Source organism: Lissotriton helveticus, chromosome 1_1, assembly GCF_964261635.1.
Source record: "Lissotriton helveticus chromosome 1_1, aLisHel1.1, whole genome shotgun sequence".
NCBI lineage: Eukaryota > Metazoa > Chordata > Amphibia > Caudata > Salamandridae > Lissotriton > Lissotriton helveticus.
This window is the reverse complement of record NC_136057.1, coordinates 1,021,411,110-1,021,432,445: the sequence shown is the minus strand read 5'-3', so window position 1 is coordinate 1,021,432,445 and position 21,336 is coordinate 1,021,411,110.

Sequence of the window (21,336 nt, the reverse complement as noted above, 5' to 3'; positions counted from 1 at the left end):
TGTGACAGCTGATTAATACTTTACACGGAATCAACATTTTTACATTCAGTTTATATGGAATCAGACCTTTGGTCTTCCGGTTGTGCACAGAGGTGCTCTCTCTACTGAGGGAGCTTTGTATGAGTACCTTGGTTTCCACACTGCCGGAGCAGACAGTGTTTCCTCTTGCTGCACACTCACTGTGCAAAAGACACTACCTGATCTACCTTCAGCTGTGCGAGTTCCCGTTTTTTGTTTGTTATCACTGACTTCTGCCTTTGGTTCTCAGCACGCTTTGATTATGAATTTCGACGCGGTCTCTGGCATGACCGATTTGAAGGCGAGTACATTTGCCTTTACAACAGCAGATGCAGATAAGATTTATGGTCTCATCCAAGATGATATCTCTTCCACGGGCAACACTCGTAGTGCGGAGAGTAACATTAGACAATTACTGTATTTGCTAAGGAAACAATCTAACCAAAAACTACACGCAAGCACCTTAATTCGGTACCATCGGGCACAAAGGATCCCTCGGGGCTTGAGAGTCCCGCTGAAACCACTACTATGTAAGAACAATGTCAAATTTGTTGAGCGTTGGTATTCTATCCTCAACAAATGCTCCCTCGACTTGATCCTTTTGATCGTCGAGGAGTTATCTAAGACCTTAGAAGAATTAGCACAAGAAATCACTAGCGTAAAGAAGGAGCTGGACGAAGCCATGCCAATCGAGGAATTCACCAAAATGCTGGAAGATCTACAGTCTCAAATTGAAAAACACACTAGGGAGACACAAGAGAGAAAGCTTCGGAAGTTTAAAAGAGACACTATAGATTACAAGCTCGGCGAGGTGTACACCTGGGCAGAGGTGTACGCCCGCCGACGCCCTAACAAAGTCTATAATCCGTTCTCAGGCAATGAGACTTCATCTTCTGGGGATGAAAACAGACATCGACCTACTCGTGAGACACCAGATGTTGATCCTCAAACACCAAGCACCTCCACTGAATCTGCGGTTCATTTTTTAGAACCAGGCCAACAACAAAAAGACCCCGGGGGGGAAAAACCCGCCGAGGTAATCGGAAAAAATCAAACAGTAACAAAACCGAAGAGGAACAACCGACGGAAATGAAACCGGACGACAATCTGGTTATCAATATTTCTTCTATCACATTGTCGACCCAGGAAATTAAAACTCTACAAAAAGGTCAATCCTTTGTGCCCACCACCCGGTCTAACTCCTTGGAACTGGAAGTCAGTGTTTTTAAACTGGTACGGAACATCCGTTTGAGACATTACTTCGAGAATATCTGTCAAACGCCAAAGCTTGAAGACGATATGCTGAGAGGTCTCCGACCACACAGTACCTTCCTGGCTCCCCAGAGCCACAAGATTATCGATTCCTTTGAGAACTTAGTTAGACAAGAAATAGCACATTTACCTTTCCAATCCAATGTGAAACATGGCAACTGGACTAAAAAAGAGAGGGACATTCTTAAGAAACTTGCTGATAATCCAATGATCACCTGTATGAATGCCGATAAAGGTGGAGCATTGGTGGTTATGGACACCACCTTTTACCAACAAAACATTGAGGCTCACATCAACGATTCTAATATCTATGACTTCTTACCGGGAGACCCTACCTTAGAGTTCTCCAAAAAACTGATTGAAATCATCAATACAGCCTTTGATAACGGCACCATCGACGACAGGACGAGAAGATATCTCACTCCCATTAACCCTAAACCTCCTGCTATGTATATGCTTCCAAAGATGCATAAACATCCGACCCAACCCCCATTCCGACCTATTGTGTCCACCAGAGGAAGCATACACGAGAACACTGGTAAATACCTGGATAGGTATTTACAACCGTTTGTTTTAAAATCTCAGTCACATGTGCGTGACACTACAGATTTTCTAGTCAAACTGGAACCAATCATGAACAATCTTAAAAACACTGAGTTGATTATGTGTACGGTGGACGTATGTTCACTTTATACCTCCATCCCCCATGATGGAGGTATGGAAGCTATCGAACAAACTCTGATCACATCAGACTTGGACCCAGACTTGAAAGTTTTTCTGATGCAACTGACTATGTATACTTTATATCATAGCTACTTCACGACACAAGACAAATGGATACTCCAATTGAACGGGACTGCCATGGGAAATTCGGCAGCTCCTTGCTAAGCTAACATATACATGCAAGTATTTGAAGAGTCTCACATTCTTTGCCAAAATGATTGGCTGCTACATGGAAAACTGTACCTTCGGTACATTGATGACGTCTTTCTGCTATGGGCAGGTTCTACTGAAACCCTCATCAACTTTCTTGAATCTTGGAATAACATCAATGAACGTATCCAGTTCACCTGGGAATACAGTGAGAAATGTGTCCATTACCTGGACGTTGAATTACATCGAGACATCACTGATTGGTCCACGACGATTTATCGGAAACCCACAGACAGGAACTCTATACTACACTATAGCAGTTTTCATCGACTTAGCCTTAAGAACAACTTACCTTACGCCCAGTTTTTAAGAGTGAAACGCATAGTGTCCAAAGAACAGGAATGCAAACAGGCCCTCAGAAACACCATGGAGAGACTGAAAGCACGGGGGTATCCTACACCCATCTTGGATCTAGCCATGGAGCGAACTGATAAATGTGTGAGAGCACAACTATTGAAATCTAAACCAAAAAAAACCTCTGACAGAATGGTGGTAGTTTCTAAACACTCTAAATTGTCGAATCAGTTTCAACACATCATTCGGAAACACTGGCCCATCCTAGCTATGGAACCCGACTTCAATGGTCTATTTAACCAACCTCCCATGTTTGCATTCACCAGAGGTCGCAACGTTAAGGAGTTATTGAGTCACCCAACGTCTACTATCACTCCTTTGATTTACAATGGCTTAAAGCCCTGTTACAACTGCAGCAACTGTGGGAACTGTATCCCTGGCAACAAAACGACTCACCCTATGAAAGGACATACCATAAAATTGAAAGTGAACGCCACATGTAACAGCAGCAATGTCATCTACATGCTTAAATGTCCTTGCGGCAAGTGCTATATTGGACACACGGAGAGAAAGATTCGTGCACGGATCTTAGAACATAAAAGCAATATACGCACACAAAATTTGAAATCTAGTGTGGCCACTCACTTCATTGAACACAGACACAGTGTGGCTCAATTGAAGTTTCAAATACTTGAACAAGTCAAGATAACCTGCAATAACAAGAACACTCTGTTGAAAAGAGAAAACTTTTGGATCCGCCTTATGTCCACCATGGCACTGAATGGTCTTAATGACCGTATGGAATTTTTGTGTTACCTGTAAACATGTCTTACTTCACTGTTTAGCCCTGTACCTGCATTCCTTTTATATGTTTGTTTGTTCATCTTTTTTGCACCTACTGTTCATGCATGTCATACATATTCTTGACTTTTTGTACTTTTTTTGCCATTCCAAGATCGCCCCCACTGTGGTTGTCAATCGTTTCTTCAGCACATGGTGATAGTCCTTTGTTTATTTCCCGGATCCGGTTCCGGCGTACTTTTGGTTTATTGAACACTTTCACCTTCACCTCTTGGACTCCTAACCGTCTTGGCGACTCTTTGTAGAGCCATTCTATCATCCACACTATGTAAGTACCGGCACTCGGACCAACGCATAGTCACGTTAGCTTGGGTTTTCACAGATTTAATATCACGAGGGTGTTTCAGCGCACACGGAGCATTGGCTTTTAACATGTATTTTCGAATGGAATCTGAGCATTACTATAGCGGGCTACTTCGAGCACTTTCACTCTTTCTCTTTGAACTCAGGACAATTGTCATGTCACCGTTATGTTCTTTTGTATCGTCACTAGCACGTTTTTCAATTATGCTTTTTATGAGTATCTATTACGGGGGCACTGTCTCTCACCCTTCGGTTCATTTAAGTTGTTTGCATTAACACATATCATGATGGATTTTTTGTGGTGCATGTTATTGACTATTATTTATCAGAACATCAGATTGAATTGCTTTTATTTGGATTGTTTCCTCAGAGCATTCCCCTGAAGAAGGGCTTGACCCGAAATGCATTGGGATGCATAATGGGATGCGTAATTATATGATGATTGGAACTCATCTGCCTTTGGGATGAATTTAATTTTGTGGATAAACACATGGACCCTCATCTGCTATACATGAATAAAATGTGACAGCTGATTAATACTTTACACGGAATCAACATTTTTACATTCAGTTTATATGGAATCAGACCTTTGGTCTTCCGGTTGTGCACAGAGGTGCTCTCTCTACTGAGGGAGCTTTGTATGAGTACCTTGGTTTCCACACTGCCGGAGCAGACAGTGTTTCCTCTTGCTGCACACTCACTGTGCAAAAGACACTACCTGATCTACCTTCAGCTGTGCGAGTTCCCGTTTTTTGTTTGTTCTGAATGATTATTTGGCACAGTTAACTGACAGTTTGATCTCTATTCATCAACAGGTTCGAGAAGCTCTTCCTGACAGATCTACATGTGAGGCCCAAGAACTCCGTCCTGGCGACCATGTGATGGTCAAGGTCTTTGACAGATCGAACAGCTTGGAGCCGAGGTGGTGAGGACCAGAGCAAGAGCTCCTTGCGACAAGGACTGCAGTTCGAGTGACGAATCGAAAGAATTGGGTCCATAGTACTCACTGCAAGAGAGTACTACCTACCTTGGTGGAACTTGCTGTGTTGACCGACCATCGAGAGATTCTGGAGATGGAGAAAGGTCAAGCTATCTCACCTGACGAATCTGCGGAAGTCTTCCCGGACCACACGATCGCTGGAGAATCCCGATATCAGCTGAGACCAAGGAAAGAATCTGCTTTGCCAAAAAAGACTGGTTGAGCTACCACCCCGGGTTAGTGAAATGGAACGCCGATGTGGCAAGGGGGGATCAGTCCTGCGTAGTGTAGTGACACCCGTCTTGACCCTCGGTGAAGAAATCAGCGGCTGCCCAGGGATAAGAGCTCCAATGATTGTTTCAACGAGTTTGTAGGAAGATCAATTATCGCTGTTGCTAAAATGCATAACAAAAGAATCATTTGTGCTGTAGGGTTTGTTGTTGCTCTGGTGGTTATGGCAATAATCACATGGTTTGTTGAGAAAGTGGCTCCTGCTCGACAGCTTTTTGTCGCCACTACTCCAGCACTAGTGGAACATCATTACTTCACACTTCTCTACCATGAGCAGAAGCATCGACAATCCTACTTAAACAACACTTTTATCCAGATGTTGCATCATATGCATAATGCCACAAATACCACCAACTGTTGGGTGTGTGGGATGATCCCTGCTCACCAGCAAAATGGAGGCACATCTTTTTTTCCTCTTCCATTCTCACCCAATGGTTCTTGTCAAGCTTGGTATGCGCTTTTGTTTGCATCTGGAAAGCCTTCAGTAGGTGGGATTAACTTTTACTTCAATAAAGTATGCTATCAAGATAAAGATGGTTATCCTCAAGCTAAAGGGACCAAATGGGAATGGGAAGAGTATCAACGTGACAATATTTCGACGCCATATGTCTTCACGAATATGAGAACTATCAAGAACAATGGACCATTTGTGATTTCTGTTACTAGAGCTAAAGCAGAATTATGTATTAGTAGTATTGGGAGAATTCCAGTGGGGAGAAGTGAATGTATTGTAGTTCTGACCATTGAAGGTGCTAATAACAGCAGTTTTAAGTCTTCACATAATACTTATTTCGTGTGCGGAAATAAGGGATACTATCAGCTACCTGTTGGGTGGTCAGGGATCTGCTATGTGTCCTTTCTGTTGCCCCCTGTGTTTTTGGCACCTGTGTCACACCACCTCAACTTCAAATTGTACAATGACATTTCCAAGAACAGAAATAAGAGGACAACAAGTATGGATGAAGTTGACCAAACTGACACTACTCTACAACAATACATCGATTTTAACTTAGGATTATTCTTCTTTGTGGGTGATGCATTGAACAGCAGAAAGATACGACGATTGACTAGAGTTGTGGAAGCTGTTACTAATCAGACAGCTCTGCCACTTGGGAACATTACAGAAGAGCTGCAAGTTGTGAGGATTGTAGCACTCCAGAGTCGCATGGTGCTTGATGTGATTCTGGCTGATCGAAGTGGTGCATGTCACATCATCGGCAGCAGCTGTTGTGTTCTCATTCCGGATCACTCGCCTACAGTATATGATGCAATCTCTAAACTGCATAAGATTGCTGCAGAGATTCACCCAGAGACTGGTACATGGACATTTTCAAACAGGATATGGACACTTTTTATTAGTTGGGGCTGGAAGCTACTGACTATTCTGTGTATACTATTGGTGATACTATTTACATGTTGTATATGTATACAATGTGGTCCCATGCTATGCTCTATTTGCATCACTGCTTGTACACCTGTCAAGAGAAATGTTGCAGAAATGAAAGCCCAACGAATGCTAAATAAAGAGGTCACTGAACTGATGAGCATCGATGTACAGAATGCATATCTAGATTACCCCAGAGGAACGACTGTCTTCAGCTAATGCTAAAAGGTTTGTCTGTTGTAATTTGACTGGGATTGGGTTAGCATTCGCAGAAGCCACCCTGTATATAGAGGCTATCTTGTCCGTTTTGTGGAATCCATTTTGTATTTCTGGCTCTTCCATCTGTGCTCTGTCCTACCTTGCTGTTGTCTGCTCTTGGAATCTGCCTAGAGACAGGTTATATTTAGTTTCTTCTGCTTCGCAGATGCTCAGTTGAGCTTGCAGCTGTCCATGCAGCTGCTGTTAGTCTGTAACTATCAGGATGTGTTCACCAGAATTAGTAACTGTTAGCTCCTCCCACTTGTTGACTGTGCATTTTCTGTATGATGTGAATGTAGTTCCACATCATGAGGTTTAATAAATGTTGTATTTTCTATTCCAGTTTCTGTGCCAACTTCTATCCTATTGGTCTCAGGACTCTGTGCAGAGAAGGCGAACCCCTAGCACTGGTAGGCCTTGCTGAGGCCCACTACTACATATGGCTGGGTCCAAACTGGAATGGCATGGCGAGCAAAAAAAATGATAGTTTTAGGCCCAGATCTCTGTACTGGGGTGAATGTATGACATTGTTCTGCATTCTGTCCATTAACTGTTCTTTTTGCATTTGTCACCCCAAGTGGGACGGGTATGCCCAGATGTTGGTCCTGTACTCTCCATGCCACTGGGGTCAAGCTATCCTGGCTGATGATGGCTGAATGCCCAAAACTGGTCCTAAGATGCTTGTTTCCAGTCCAGGGAGGACCTGGCCTGGCAGTTCGGGCTGGACTGTTCCCATTGGGTGTAGGGTCAAGACTGATTTGCATATGGCTGGGTCCAAACTGGAATTGCATGGAGAGCAAAATAACAATGGATTCTGTCCATCAATTGTTCTTTTTGCAGCTGACACCATGTCGCCAGAGCCCCTGCATAAACCCGCCCGTTGCCCGGGGCGCTCCTCTCTCTCAAAGTCCACCCCCACAGGACTGGGCATGTCTCCCTGTTGCCTGTGGCTCCCAACAGTACCCACTTCCCTCTTCCCCTTTGGTCTGTTTTGGATTGTTTCACCTTCACTGCCACCTCTCCTTCTTGCATTGCCACTTTGCTCTATTGCACACCTGGAACGCCCTTCCTTCCCAGCAATTCTGAAACCTGGAAAGCCCCAAAACACATCCAAGACATTAATGTGAAAAACAATATTTTCTCCTCATGATTCCTGCAAATCCTCGGAATTATGCCTATTAGAACTAACAACAACACCTTAGACACTGGTCTCCTCACTCGCGGACAGTCCTTTCTCCCTGATCCAGCCCTCTAGAATGCATCTGCCCAATTCCCCCGCTGATGGATTATACCCCCACCACAGCTTCCCCATGAAAGTGATCCCTGCCTGCTTGCCTGCTATAGTGACCTTTGACAAATCTCTGTCAGTCATTGGCAAAATAAACTCTACTGCATCCTCTTCCCTTGCCCCCCTTCCCACCAGACCTGTTTATATGCCTTCTGAGTGGATGTAGCCACAGCCCCTACCACCATTTGGAGCATCCTTTTTCTCCTATGGACCATATCCATGCCGGCACTGGAGTCTTGGAACTGTCCGCCTCCGTGGCTAGACCATGAAACCTCTTCCACTGTGAACGAGACAAAGCGTCCGCAATGTAATTGTCCAGCACTGGCTTGTAACAAAATGTCATGGCTCAGACAGCTGAGTTCAAACACAGCATCAGCTTAAGTACCTGTGCGTCCCTTGCAGATTGCCTATTCACCACTTGCACCACTGCCATGTTGTCCACCCTAAAAATGATCTTCCTGTGTGCTAAGTCGTGTGCCCATACTGTAAGTGCGACTACTAGAGGAATTAGATCCAAAAAGGCAAAGCTCCTTGCCCCATTCCTCCAGTGTTGTGGCCACTGCTCTGCGCACCATCTACCTTGCAAGTACAAACCAAACCCCCCTGCTCCTGCTGCATCTGAGTATATGTTTACTTCCCACTCCCATTCTTTGGGCGTCACCTTTGGGGTGCAATTGAACTACTCCAGAAATTTGCATCACATACATAAATCTTCTTTTGTCTCTGCGGACAGACGAACTTGATGATGTGGCAACGTAAGGCCAGCCAATGACCTTCCCAATTTTCTAAAAAAAGGTCCTCACTGCCCGTACTACTCTGCATGCGAAGTTGCGATGTCCTAGCAGCACCTGCACTTCACTGACCATCACTTTTCATCTAGCCAGCATTTCATCTATCAGCATCATCATATGCAATTTCTTCTCATTCGGTAGGTGTGCCTCCATCGCCCGAGTCCAATTCAATGCCAAGAAATAACAACACCGTACTTGGACCTTGTGTCTTCTCTGGTACCGATTTTAAAAGTTTTTATTGGCTTTTTCGCAAAAAACAGATTCTTAGCATAGCAGTGAAGAAAGAAAATTCAGGACCCCCCCCCCCACCCTCCCCCCACCCCTCACAGCCAAAAAAAGCCGGTGGCACAGGTACAAGGAAACAGCTAAGAGAAACCAAGAAAAAAGAAAAAAATATAGTAACAAAGCAATGTACCTAAAAAAAAGGTATTGTAGGCTTCTGATTCCCTTCCTATGTCTCTTGATCCCCCTGCCCTTGTTGATCAATCCACTTGGAGAATGCCCCCCAGACTTCAAGCCCAGTCCTCCTTTTCCTTCTTCCTTTCTTGGCATATACGGCTCTTTCTAGATGATATGTAGCAACTAATCTAGCCAACCATTGTGCTTAGGAAGGAGACTCAGAGTCTAGCCATCCGGAGGAAACACAGATCCTCCAAACTGCCATTGCAATAAAAATCATTCCGTCCTCTTTTACTCTTGAAGTGTCAGATTGTGTATCCAGAAGAATAGTCGTAGGATTTAAGAGGATTGGTTGGTTTGTAATTTCACCAAGTAAGTTCTGTATTTTAAGTAGGGTGGAATCAATGATTGGACAAGTTGCAAATATATGTATATAGTCCGCCCCTACCTCGGAACAGCGTGGACATAATGTTCCTCTCCCAGAGCCCCACTTGATGATTTTGCTAGGGGTCATATAAAGAAAAAATATAGTTTTAAAATGTTGTGCCTGTAGATTGGCAGAAATTAGAATTTGTTGAGATATTCGCAAGGAGTTGAAAAAGACACTTTGAGGGGAGTCAAGTTTGGTGTGCCATTTAGTAGCAATAGATTCTAGATTGTCTGGGGATTCCATATGTAATAGTTGATAAATACTTCCAATACGAGCAGTAGTGTTATTCCGGAGAGTATTCATAAGCTCAACCTCAGCGAATCCGCTGATTCCTCCCACTTTCCTAGAGAGGTAGTCGTAAATAGCCATGTATTTAAATAAATCTTGACTTTTTACTTTGTATCTAGTCTGTAAAGTCGAAAAGGGTTCAATCCCCCTAGCTGTTATGAGGTTCCCTAGTTTAATTATCTCTACTCCATACCATTCAGACAGGTAGGATGAGCTGAATATAGCGGGTAAGTTGTTATTGTTGATTATAGGGGAGTAAAAGTTAAGTCTACCGATTCCAAGGATTTTCCTGACATGGCGAAAAACTTTATAAGAGTTCATTAACGTCTTAAATTTAACGCGATTGTAATATCCATAAGTTGTTTCGCAGATTAAGCAACTCCAATGTTGTTCCCCTAACAAAGACCGAAAAGGTGAAGGTAAAGACGATTCAGCTCCACAGCTGGATTCCCTTAGTAGAACGGAGCTGTATTGTAGAACTGCCGCCCGATAGTATATGGTGATGTTAGGAAAAGCCCATCCCCCTCTTTCTTTTGATAACGTGAGGTATTTTAATGCAAGCCTAGGCTGAGCGTATGGCCAAATGAATTGGGTAAAAATTTGTTGAAATTTAAGAAGGTCTTTTTTACTAAACTCAAGGGGTATACAACGAAAAAAATAAAGTCGTTTAGGGAAATAAGTCATTTTGATGACGTTACACCTGCCGACCAGCGTTAGATGTAAATTATCAATTTGTTTTAATGCCTTCTTAGTCTGGACAGGAAGGGGAGTCAAATTGGCTGTGACTATTTCCTCTAGCCTAGGTGTGACCAATACGCCCAGGTATTTAGCCTTTGGCACCACTCTAGCATCAGTCCAGGTAATTCTGTTGTTTACTAGAATCTGCGTTTTATTCTTATTTAGAGCATACCCGGATAATCTCCCAAATTTGTGGGCCTCGTTTTCTAGTGCCCGTGTAGAATTGGCAGGGTCTGGAGTGGTAATGGCGAGATCGTCAGCATAGGCCAGGATTTTACAGCTGTTTTGAAAATATACTACTGGAGAGATGTTATGATTTTTCTCGATTTGCTTAATGAGGGCGTCTAGGTAAAGAGCGAACAGTAACGGGGAACAGGGGCAGCCCTGCCTGGTGCCTCGTGAGATTTTAAAGGGCTCCGTTAGTTGTCCATTTATGGTGACACTAGCAGTTGGGTTGTAATAAAGTGCCTATGTCGCCTGCATGAAACTGCCCCCGAACCTCATACTGTCCATTACCCTCCAAAGAAATCGCCATGAGACCCGATCAAATGCCTTTTCGGCATTGAGTAATATGAGTGACATCGGGTCTCCGGCTACTTGGGCAGCGTCAAACAGAGTAATACCTCTCCTGACGTGTTCGGTGGTCCCCTTCTTGGTTATAAAACCGTGTTGCCATTCTGAGACAAGGGGTTCCACTATTCGGGATATTCTGGAGGCTAATACTTTAGAATATATTTTGGGGTTGCAGTTGATAAGAGTGATCGGTCTATAAGAGCTCATGTCTAGTGGAGATTTATCCTTTTTTGGGAAGATGGAGATTCTAGCCCTGGACAAGGAAGCAGGGGGAGAGGCTCCGCTGAAGATGGATGAAATTACCTCTGTAAATATGGCCTTGATTTGATTGGAAAAGATTTTTAAAAATTCAACGGGAATGCCGTCAGGGCCAGAAGACTTCCCATCGGGGAGACTATTAAGGGCATCCAGTATTTCTTCCCATGTGGGGGTAAGGTCCAGAAGCTGGCTATCCTCTAAACTAAGTTCACTTAGTTCGATCTCACTGAGATAGCCAAGGATCTCTCTATCTAGGACGTCGGCCGAGGAACCGCTTTCTTCCTTATATAATTTGGCATAGAACTCCTGGAACCCATGCCGGATAAGACTAGGATCAGAAACCTCTGTACCTGAAGAGAGTCTGATTGTGTGGATTTCACTGGAGGTGGTTTGTTGTCTCGTCCTGACAGCTAAATGGTGCCCAATGCTGTCACTACACTCATAGATCTTCTCACTAGCCGTTGTCCACTTTGCCGTGATTTTTTCCGAAAACACCGCCCCTATTTCTGCCCTGGCCAAAACTACTTCTTGCTGGACTAGCTGGCAATCTAATCCTGCATGGATTGCTTGAGTTAGCTTTATTTCTATGTTTCTTAACTTTTCTTTGTAGATCTTTGACTTGGTTTTTTTCCGCTCTATTTTACTGGACAGAGAACCTGAGGGTCTCGCCTCTAACCCCAGCCTTTAAGGTGTCCCAGACTGTCATTTGGGAAGCAGAAACAATATTTATCTCCAAGAACTCCTGGATCCATCCTTGCATGTGGTTAACATAGCTCGAGTCGTACAGTAAATCTTTCTCAAAGCTCCACCTGGAAGCCTCTCTAGATTGCCCAAACTCCTTTAAGGTGAAAATAAGAGGGTTATGGTCGGACATAAAGCGGGGTGCGGTGTCTATAGTACAGGTGGTGGCCAATGATGCAGAGACAAAGAAGTAGTCCAGTCTAACCAATACTTGATGCGGGGCCGAGTAAAAAGTATACCCAGGTTGTAAAGGGTTTTTACTCGCCCAGCTATCTATCAATCCATGAGTCTGGATAAGATTGGTAAGGGCTTGAAAGACTTGGGGCTTCCTTCCTTTGTATCTCCATGTTGTGTTGGTGGTCCAATCGCCAGGTAGGTGTATATTAAAATCCCCACATAGCACTATCGGGGTGGGCCAGTGTGCTAGTTCGCTGGATACTTGATTAATGATCCCAGGGTCGTCAGTATTACTCCCATATAATGAGCAAAGGGTAAAAGAAGATTTGTTAGGGAGTTGAATCTGAGTGATGGCCCACCTCCCTAGTGAATCTGATTTGGTATGTGGACAACTAATGGCGAGTCTTCTATCAGTTAAAATTCCTACTCCCTTTGTTTTAACTCCTTGTGTGGTACCACCCACTAATTTAAACCCTAATGTGTCTAATAGGTGTCTTTGGGACTGTTCTACATGGGTTTCCTGTAAGCATATAATGTTCCCCTCAAGTGCCCGCAAGCCCATGGCCACCTTTTATCTCTTTGACACGTCATTCAAACCGCTAACGTTGAGTGAGACAATTCGTAATGGTTCTGACCTAGCCATCTAAAGAGTACACCAATGCCCGTTTAAATTCCATGAGAAAAGAGAAAAATGAAGCAAGTCTAGCCGTAAAGATTCGTGTGTGTGTGTGTGTGCAAAATTAGTACCTGTGTGTGCCTCCTGTGACCCTGCCCACCCCTCCCGCGCTTCCCCACCCACCCCCCTCCTTATGTGAGCAATCAGGCCAAGCCTGAATGATGGTGATCAGTCATAAGCCACAGCCACTAACCACGACAACCACTTAGAAATAAGAATGCCTGACCGTAGTAGTGTGGACGGCTATTAGACCTGTCATTCGTGCCCTTGTACCTTCCGTGTTCTAGTCATTTACTTGACTTAAATGAGTAGGTGCATAATTTGTTTCATATTATAGTCTTCCCCATTCCTTTCACCCCCACTCCTTCCTCGCCATAGGAAAAAAAGTATAAGAGGAAGTAAAAGATGAAAAGGAAGAAAGAAAGGAAAAAAAAAAGTGTACCTATCAATAATTCTCCTCCCTTCTGAAAGAAAGGAGATAGTATCAGGGTGGGATCAGAGTAACATCAGAGTATCTAATCAAGTCATTATGTCCCCTTGTGTCCTTTCTTGAGTTTAATCTCTTCCAAGTATTCTTTGACTTTAATCTCTGACGTAAAGACCTTGGTAGTGCCATGCAGGATAACCTTCAGCCTAGCTGGGTTCATGAGAAACACCTCCGCGCCTAGTTGTTGTAGAGGAGAGATCAGCTGTCGCAGATGCCATCTGCGCTCGACGGTCTGGTGGCAAAAGTCTGGTTTAGAGATGAAGATAATCCCATGAGACCCTTTTTTTGAGTTGGGACGAGCCTTGTCATAGACCAGTTGCCTCAAGAGGAAATTACCAAAATATACAATGAAGACCCGGGGCTGACCTTCCGTTACATTGCCGTTGTATCGCCTTTTCAGAAAGAAGGGAAATCGGTGGGCTCGCTGTACTTCGCGATCCCAGTTCCAGTCGGAATGCTCTGGGAAAGAGTCTTGCAGGAGTTTGACAATGAACTGCCTGGGGTCCTCCCCCTCCTTTCCTTCTGGAATCCCCAACAAGCGCAGGTTATTCCGGCGTTGCCGGTTTTCGTGCTCCTCCATTTTTACCATCAGGTCCGAAAGGCAAGCAGACTTTGAGTCAGTTGCCTGTTTAGTTGCCACTGCTTCGATTTCCAGTTGTTCCGTCCTGGTCTCGATCATGCCCACTCGTTCGCTGACATCTGTGCAAGTTTTATTCAGCCGTCTGAGACCACCCTGTAATTTTTTTGCTGCGTTCTTGGCTACTAGACTCTCCCCTCTAACTTCTTCCTGGAATTCTTTAATCGAAGTGAGTATGGCGGCAAGTGAGGGCTCCGTCGACTCGTCACCTCTGGTTTATAGTTTTCTTGGGCTGCGCCATTGTGTTTGTGATTGCGATTGGATCGGCTCGTCTTCTTCTAGATGATAAGACATCTGCGAGTCTGAATAGTCCCATTTAAGCTGACTTCTCCGTTTAATCTTATTCCTGGATTTTTTAGGGCGGACGACCGTGCCGATATTATCACGGGAGGCCTCGCTTTCCTCTTCACTAGCACTGTTAGTATTGTCCTCATCTTCTTCCATTTCCCCCTCCCCTGATGAACTTGGGGTACTGTCTGAGACCAAGTAAAAATCCTCCTGTCCAATCTCTGGAGTCCAAGGGGCAATAGTGCCAGGAGGAACATCCAGGCCTCAGATGACTGCTTCCGTCCCTGTGAGGAGATCCCTGGAATTAAGGTTCTCAGAAGGTGTGTATAGGGTGTTTCCAGTATTTCCTTCATCTGCTTCCAGGTATTCACTCTCGGTAGGAAGTGTCGTTAAGAGAGGATTGGGGGGGGTCAGAAGAGCCAAGTGTAAGATCATGTTCCTCGGCTGAGGTGTATGGTAAGGGAGAGGGCTCGATTGAACTGAGTTGATTGACTGGTAGGCTGGGGGGGCATCCAAGCTGGGGGGGGGCTTTACTGGCGTCTAGACCACCAGCAGGGGTTTGACTGGTGTTACCACTAGCACTATCCTGCTGAGAAGAGGCATAAGCTATATTTAGTCTTTGCGTTTCTCTTGTGCTGTTTTTAGCAATAGCAGCCTGGTTCTTAGCCACTAAAAAGATCTTAGCAGGAAGGGGGTGTGTTGGGCCATTGTCTTTACTGTCTTTAACTTCTTTGTTGTGAGCTCCTGCCACTGTCTGGCCAGTGTTTTTTTTCTCCCCACTGACCCCACTGACCTGTTTAGGCTTGGTCTTGATCTTGCCGGTGTCATCTCCTGCAGAGGGATCCTTCCCCGCAATAGGTGTCTTCGCTTTTAGACCCTTTTTTATTCCACGGTGACTCATGCTTTTGGCGCTGTTTCCCTTGTTAAATCCAGAACTCTCCAGTGTTCAGAGCTGCCCCCAAAGTTCACACAGCGCCGTCAGTACTGCATCCGCCAAGGGCAGAGGGCTCAGATCTTGAAGGGACATAGCCCGTCGCTCAGCGCAGCGCCTCCCCGCCTGCTTGCTCAGGCGTTCGCTGGGCGTCTGTCTCCAAAGTCCGCAATGCACGCAAACCGTGTGTAATAATAAATTCTCCAAACAAGCTGTCAAAAACACCAGCCAGTCCGCCAGGCAATCCTCCTTCCCCAAGCACCTCTCCACTGCCTCGATGAGTGCCCCAGATGACCCGGCAGCTCCGAGCAGGTCCCGCTGTGTCCTCCACTGTTTCGAAGTTCTCTGCGCCTGTAATCCCTGCATCACTAATGCGTGCGCAGGGCAGGTAGCCGATCCCTCGAGGTCCGGTGGCTGGCGTGGCGGCCGTGAGCACAGGCTTACGCTGACTCCATCTTGCTCCTCCGATCTCGTCTTCTCTGGTACCAAGGACACTCCAAACCGCCCCATGAGCTCTTGAAAACTTGTCAGCTGTTGCTGACAATTGCAAAAAACACAGTTGATGGACAGAATGTAGAACAATGTCATACATTCACCCTAGTACAAGGATCTGGGCCTAAATCCATCGTTTTTTTTGCACTCCACACCACCCTGGGTTAAACACTGGATATCTGCAAATCAGCTCTGACCCTGTGCCTCATGGGAACAGTCCAGTCCGAACTACCAAGCCATGTCTTTCCCAGACCGAATCAAGCATCCAAGGACTGGTTTCTGGCTATCAGCCTTCATCAGCCTGGATAGCTTGACTCCAGTGGTGTGGAGAGCCTGGGACTCACGTCTGAGCATACCCAGCCCACTCGGGGTGAAAATTGCAAAACACACAGTTGAAGGACAGAATGTAGAACAATGTCATACATTCACCCCAGTACAAGGATCTGGGCCTAAATCCATTGTTTTTTTTGCACTCCACACCACCCTGGGTTAGACACTGGCTATATGCAAATCAGCTCTGACCCTGTGCCTCATGGGAACAGTCCAGTCCGAACTACCAAGCCATGTCTTTCCCAGACCGGAATCAAGCATCCAAGGACCGGTTTCTGGCTATCAGCCTTCATCAGCCTGGATAGCTTGACTCCAGTGGTGTGGAGAGCCTGGGACTCACGTCTGAGCATACCCAGCCCACTCGGGGTGAAAATTGCAAAAAACACAGTTGATGGACAGAATGTAGAACAATGTCATACATTCACCCCAGTACAAGGATCTGGGCCTAAATCCATCGTTTTTTTGCACTCCACACCACCCTGGGTTAGACACTGGCTATATGCAAATCAGCTCTGACCCTGTGCTGACAGTCCTTCGAACCTTGTTGGCCCATCAGAAAGAAGTTGTCAAGGTAGTGTGTCACCATCTCTTTCCCTGTCTGCCCCGAGAAGACCCATTGCAAAAAGGAGCTAAAATGCTCGAACACACAGGATATGGTGCGGCCCATTGGTAGCACTTTGCCCACAAATATATGCCTGTCAAAAAGTATACCGAGCAGCTAGAAATAATCCGGGTGCACCAGCAGTCAACGAAAAGCAGAATTTATGTTGCATTTTGCCATCTGGGCTCCAGAACATACCTTCTTTACCAGTTCTCTGGCCACATCTACCGACGAATATGAAACTGATGTCAAGTCCTCAGCTATAACGTTTTCAACTGACACCCCTTTGGACCATGAGAGGTGCTGTATTAATTTAAATTGCTCCAGGTCTTTCTTGTGTACCACCACAATTGGTGAAATTATCAAGCCTTTCATTGGTCAATCTGTGAATAGACCTGCCATGCGCCCTTCTTCAACTTCTTTAAACAATTTGTCTCGCACTATGGTTTCATGTGAATTTAATTCTTTTAAATTGTCTGCCCACCAGGTGGACTGTGGACACTCATATCCTAGCTTAAATTCTTCTTTCAATCCTAATGTCAATAGTGTGGCATCCTCCAGCTAGGGATAGTATGCCAACCACTGCTCTAAGCATTGCTGGTTAATGGGTGTATGAGCCTTTTCCCATAATGCGTGTGTGCCTCTACCTCCCCTGCTCCCTGCATTTTGCTGTGTATTTTGGCTAAACTGCTGCCACTGACCACTATATCCTGCCCCCTAACATTGCACCAATGTGTGTCTACCTGCACACTTCGAGCACTTGTGCCCGAATTTGCGCATGCCCCTTTGTTAAAAACCCAGCACGCTCCTTTTAGCTGTGTATTCCACCCCATCTTAGGTTGGGTGGTTCTGAAAGGGGATGTACACCAGAGTAAGCCTACTGGCCTTTTAAGTGGTTTTCCCAAACTTAACCACCCCCATTGTCTGCTGATACAAGTCTGCATCTTATTCTCCCCACTTCGCCTCTGGCTCCCACGCACGTCTTGCCCTAAATTCCTCTTCATAGTGAGACCAGGCCTAGACCCATACATCCCCTGAGCTCTCCTGATCATGTCCATGTATTTAAAAATAGAAACACATCTCTCTGGGTATTTCTCGCAATATATGCTTGCGAATATCAGGAAAGCCACCGACAAATTCTCAATGGTCATGGCTACTTTAGGTCTTTTGGCCAACTCTAATTTGTCTCTCTATGAGCCCTCTTTTGCCCTTACCTCTCAGTGCAGCAACTTCAGCAAGTCTACATACTTCCCTTTCCAATTTTTTTCTTTTGTCAACAACATGAGGTGGGCTCCTAATGGCTTTGTCACCCCCATGTATGGCAGCCTCTTGAAATTTTATCTTGTGGCTCTATTTTTTCTTGTCTGTTTGTCCCCCCATGACGTCCTTGTCTCCCCCTGTCATCTCTTCCTTGCCTGACACTGTCTCCCGCCCATTGCCCTCAACTACCTATGGCCCCCTTTTCTTATTATTCCCATTGAAGTCCTACGTTTCCGGACCCACCCCTTTATCCTTCACGTATAAACCCTTCAGCAGGCATACCCCCCTCAGTGTCGCTGTTTCTCTGTGCATCCGTCCCCACTGACACTTTTACTGTATAATAATTCCAATCGGTTTGCTCTTTGTTGCCCTTGTCTGGCGTCAAGGTCAGCATCCTCACTGAATCCCGCCGCCTAACCAGTCATACAGGGGGTCGCACCAATATGTCCTTGGATGTGCGCTGGTGCTTCCTCTCCATCTGTAACACACTAGGCACATTGTTACTACACCCTATCCTCCCTGTTCTCCTTTCTCGTCCTCAACAATCTCTCTACTACTGCAAATTAACTCTTCCAGGTTTAAGCCTGGTTAGCGCTGTGCTACCAAAAGTCCTTCTGATCTGCTCCTGTGTTCTTGCCCTGGCACTCGTGCTACTGCCCCTGAGGCCACATTGACCCAACGGGGTTGCTGTCATCCTGACTATATCACCATTTGCCGGTTTAATGTGTCCTGACCGTCCCTCGACGTGGTCGGGCCATCTGCCTTTGACAATGCCATCCCTTCTTGGTGATGTGGAGCCGCAAAACTAATTATTTCTCCGAGAAAATTTTAATCTCTCAAAATAAATCCAAAGACACTTTGAATATTGTAAATGACCTATGCAACAGCGAAAGAACTTCGCTTCCTATGACGTCCTCGCAGGAGCTTTGTGACTCTTTAAATGACTTCTTCATAGATAAAATTGTCAATATAAAAAAGAATATTCAAAATCTCCCAGGAGGAGATCCTATTGAAGATATCTATTATAACCTAGCCACTTTAGACAATTTACCTCCTATTGATGAAAAGATCTTTGCAGAACTTCTTATGCGTGTCAAGTCGGGCTCGCCCCTTGATAGCTGCCCTCCTCATATCTTGAAGGAGGTGTGTCTCGCTATTCCATCAGGAATTCTTACTCTCCTGAATGAATCACTCAAAAATGCCACGTGATCCCATTACTGAAAAAACCTGGAGCCGATCCCCTAGTTTTAGCCAACTATAGGCCCATCTCCCTTCTCCCTTTTTTTTCTAAACTCTTAGAGGGAACTGGTATCCAGGTGCCTTTCTAATTTTATCGAAGGTTCAGATTACTTAGAACCTAACCAAGCGGGTTTCCGACCGTCTCATTCAACGGAAACTGTCATCTTGGCCGTCCAGGACACGCTAAGATCCAATGCCGATAAGGGTATTCATCAGGCCCTGGTGCTCCTTGACTTGTCAGCCGCGTTCGACACGGTTGAGCATAATATTCTGATCAACCGTGTCGAGCAGGCCGGCCTCAGGGGCTCCGCATTGAACTGGATTGCCTCCTTTATTACTAACCGCACACAGTCAGTGAGACTGGGATCTTTTACTGCCTCCAAGATGTCATCTAGCTGTGGCGTTCCTCAAGGCTCGTCACTTTCCCCTTTATTATTTAACCTCTATCTTCGCCCACTTATTTACTCTTTAAAAAATTACAAACTTACCATATACAACTATGCCGATGATCTTCAGTTAATCATCCCCTTAAAGTCCCCAGATTCAGCCGCCGAATGCTCAGCGGTAATGTCACATATACAGAGATGGATGACATTAAACCATCTTAAACTTAACCCAGGCAAGACAGAATTGATCTTGCCCGGGGAAAGGGACAGAGCTGGGGTCATCAATTTTGGCCAACTGATATGGGAATTCCCCCTACAAAGACTCAATCAGTTAAAAGCTTAGGGATAATACTCAATGAGGATCTAACTCTGAAAGGACAGGTGGGAATGGTGGTTTCCTCTAGTTTTTTTCAACTCAGGAAGATTCGAAAAATCGCCCACCTTTTAACACACTCTGCACTCATTCAAGTAGTGATTGCCCTTGTTCTCTCCCGGTTAGATTTCTCCAACAGTCTCTACTTGGGTCTTCCGATTGGCCTATTGAAACGTCTTCAGATGGTTCAAAACCAGGCGGCTAGGCTCATCTGGAAGCAACCTAAGTGGCAATCAATTAGAGCCGGGCTGGAAAAACTTCACTGGTTACCAGTAGCCCAGCGTATTGCTTTTAAAGCAGGATGCATCACTTTCAGGGCGCTCCATGATAATGGCCCTATTTTCATCAGGCAGTCCATAACCAACTATACACCTCAACGCAACTTACGCTCTACACACCTAAGGCTTGCAAATGTCTCTTCTTTTAAGAAGAAGCGCCAGGGTGGCAGTTGTTTTCACCACCTGGCTGCTTCCTTCTGGAATGCTCTTCCATTTTGTATCAGACAGAGCAATGATCTTTTGACATTTGGAAAGTCTTTAAAAACGTGGCTCTTCCAACAGGCCTATGCTTAAGATCTATGTCTAGTGTCATGAACCGACAGCGCCAAGAAACCCAAGGGTGTACGTGCGCTTAAGAAATTGTTATTAACATAACATAACATAACATGTGACTCACCCAAGTCCATTACCGCCTGTGCCTGCCGCCCCTGCAATTAAAAAGTAAGGTCCAGCAAACCGGGGTTAAAGCCCTCGCCTGTTCCTACTGACCTTTGAAACCGGAGACCACTGCCAATATCCCTCCTCCTGCCCCCCTTCTGAGCTCACCCCGCCTACCCTTCACCAACCCACTGCCCTGACTGTCTCACCCGTTTCCCTCCAGGCCCTGCAGAATGTCCCCACCACTATGCAGGAGCCCCCCATGGTACGTCCACTGACGCATATATTCTGTGGCTGGTGGCTTACACCCCACCTCATGACCCTCCAACACTCCCTCCCTGCTACTCCCCGTCACTCCATTCAGCATTGCCGCTATAATGGCAGATGCTGGGCTCTCTTCCCCCTCCTTCTCCCTGCTCATTATCCCTCCCATCTTGTCCTTTTTGTCCCTTTTCAAGGGCTGCGGCTGTCCCTTTTTAGACCAACCCCTTAGCTACCCCTCAAGCTCTAAGGAAGGTATCTGACCCCGTCTTGTCCCCCCCTGTGACCCTCTGTTGCATGGCGTTCCCTCCCCACCCCTCCTTACATGTCCTCCTCCCTTCCCTTGCTCCTTAAAAACTTGATGCTGCCTTCCAATCCTTTCTGTGCCCCCTCCCCCTACTCTTCCAAATTCCCCAAATCCTCTCCCTCCGTATGCCCTCTCC